Below are 3,220 nucleotides of genomic sequence, written 5' to 3' on the forward strand. Positions count from 1 at the left end.
GATCAGGACTAAAGTTAAAAGAAATTCTTGTGGTTTCTAAGATTAATAAAAATCTACTCTCAGTTAGTAAGCTTGCAAAGGATAATTGTTGCACTCTTGAATTTGATGAAACTAACTTCGTTGTAAAGGATAAAAAGACAAGGACATTGTTGGCCAAGGGATATAAAAGGATTGGACTCTATACTTTGAAAGATAACAATCTCTATGTTTTAACTGCTGCACACGATTGGAACACGTCAGACAACATCTGGCATACTATATTAGGGCACCCTAATTTGAAGTCTTTAAAAGTTTTGAATAGTAATAGCTGCATCAATGTTAGTAGTTGGAATAAAATGTCTATTGTTTATTAAGAAAGAATCTTTATTGAAAATTCATTGTGACTTGTGGGGACCTGCTCCTATCGAATCTTCTCAACATATGAAATATTATGTCATTTTTTTTATATGATCACTGAAGATATACATGGATTTATCCACTGAAAAAGAAATCTGAATTCTTTGAGGTCTTTGTAAAATTCCAGAAAATAGTGGGAAAATAATTTTCTGAAGAAATTAAGATATTTCAGTGTGATGGAGGTGGTGAATTTATTAAAACAGACTTCATCAAGCATATGGAAGGTTGTTGTATTGTGAGACATATTTCATGTCCCAACACACCTAACAAAATGGTGTTTCAGAAAGAAAACATAGACATATTGTGGAGACTGGATTAACTCTACTACTTCATCCTAACCTACCTTTGTTTCTATGGGTTGGGGATTTCCTCACATCAGTGTTACTCATTAATTGAATGTCCTCCTCAGTCCTAAAGATGGTGACTCCATTTTTTAAGTTGTATGGAGAACAACCCGATTACAACAGCCTAAAGGTGTTTGGATATAAATGTTTTTCATATATCAAGGGTAGAAATAAGTTTAGTCCAAAGACTTATCCTTGTGAGTTCATAGGATACAACAGCTTACACAAAGGATATAGATGTTATCATCCCTCTACAAAGAGAGTTTACATATCCATACATGTTGTGTTTGATGAAAACACATTACCCTATATGTCTCAAAATCAATCTCTGACTAACATTGATGTCTCACCTCACCTTGCTACTTTTGTTGAATCTTTCTCTAAACTGCATGCACATGATAATTCAGGGGAAGTACAGGCTGATATTATGCAAGTTACTAGTGACAATGCTACTATAACAACTCATATACTCCATAATAATGAGAGTATTATTGACCTCTCAGGTGTAGGATCAAATGATGATCATGAGGAACAGGGTGAAAGTGATGATCCATATAGTGGTATTAAGACTCCACCTACAGATTTCAGATCTGCTAGCGGAAGTGAGGAACATGTTAAACCTACAGGTCCAGTCAATGAGCATTATCAACCTGAAGATACTACACTTCAATCACCTACTTTAGTTGATGTACTAGTTGGACATCAACCTGATGATACTACACTAAAATCAACTACTTTAGTTGATCTACCAGTTGAGGTACTTCGTACACCACAAGGGCATCATATGATCATCAGTCATAAGGCGAAGGAACATCACTTATCACTTGTTGCTCGCAACAGCAAAGAAATTCGGAGGGAACCAAATACTACTAAGGAAGCACTTAGGTCACCTTATTGGCTTAATGCAGGATGAAATAAATGTTTTACACACTAACAAGACATGGATATTGGTTCCCAAATCTCCTGGTATAAATTTGGTTGGCTCAAAATAGGTGTTCAAGACAAAATTAAAAGTTGATGGAACAGTAGATAGATACAAGGCCAGACTTGTGGTTAGGGGATTCTCGCAGCTTGAAGGCATAGATTTTGAAGAAACATTTAGCCTTGTGGTTAAAGCCACAACTTTTAGGGTAGTTCTATCCATTGCAATCAGCTCAAAGTGGGAAGTAAGACAACTAGATGTCAAAAATGTCTTTCTCCATGGTTTCCTACAAGAGGAGGCAAGCTCATTATTTACATTGCAAGCTCACAAAGGTACCATCTTTCTCTTGTTATATGTGGATGATATTATTGTCACAAGAAGTAATCCATCACATGTCTCAAAGTTGGTTCGACAACTTGGGAATGAATTTGCCACGAAAGATCTTGGTCCTTTACACTTCCTTCTAGGTGTAGAGGTTAAATATTTTGATGGGGGTATCCACTTAAGTAAGAGGAAGTATGCTACTGAGCTGTTGGACAAGACAAAGATGACTTTGGCAAAGGCTGTAGCCACTCCTTTGGCTCAAAAGCATGGCTTACATGAAGCTGTGGGAAGCCTGGTCACAAGATCGGATATCACTCATGCTATGAATTTAGCAAGCCAGTTTATGCAGAATCCAACCATTGAACATCTTCAAGGAGTGAAAAGGATTCTCAGGTACATCAAAGGTACTCTACACTTTGGACTCAGAATTATTTCACAATAACCATATAGGTTGTATGGATACTCAGATGTTGATTGGGGAGGTTGTACCACCACTAGGATATCAACAACAGGCTATAGCATCTATCTAGGTGCAAATTGTATTTCTTAGACTTCCAAGAAACAGACCACAGTAGCCCGATCGAGTGCTGAAGTTGAGTATAGAGCAATAGCCTCCACTGCAGCAGAGATGACTGGATCATGTATCTACTTCATGACCTTGGGGTGTTTCTTCGATCTGTACCTACATTGTATTTTGATAACATGGGTGCCTTGTACATGACAGTTAATCCAATTATACAGCTAAAACCAAACATGTTGAAGTAGACTATTATTTTATTCATGAGAAGGTGGTCAGAGGACAACTTCTTACTCAGTTTGTGAGGTCTAAGGATCATCTAGCTAATATTCATACATAAGCATTAACCAAACAGGTTTTTGCAGAGTTTCGTAGCAAGCAAGGAGTTACAGTTCCTCCACTCACTAGCTTGAGGGTAAGTGTTGAAGGAAGCTGTTGGAATATATCAAAGGAACAGGTTTAACAAAGTTGACTGACGAGTAAGAGTTAGAGTTACACTAGGAATAGACTAGGACTGACAGGGGGACCGGGTCGGCCCGCGACCGGTCCGAGAACCGGCTCGCCTGACCCAGTCCCGTTTGAATCTCGCGAGATGGGGCCTTCGGGATTAGGGGACCGGTACCGGTCCGGTTCACCCGTTGGTCCCGGTCGACCCGGCCCGGATGAACCGGCCGGTTCGCGGGATCCCCTAACAATTTTTTTTTTTTTTTAATTCTA

This window comes from Solanum tuberosum, unplaced genomic scaffold (genome assembly GCF_000226075.1).
Source record: "Solanum tuberosum cultivar DM 1-3 516 R44 unplaced genomic scaffold, SolTub_3.0 scf00037, whole genome shotgun sequence".
NCBI classification, from domain to species: Eukaryota; Viridiplantae; Streptophyta; class Magnoliopsida; order Solanales; family Solanaceae; genus Solanum; species Solanum tuberosum.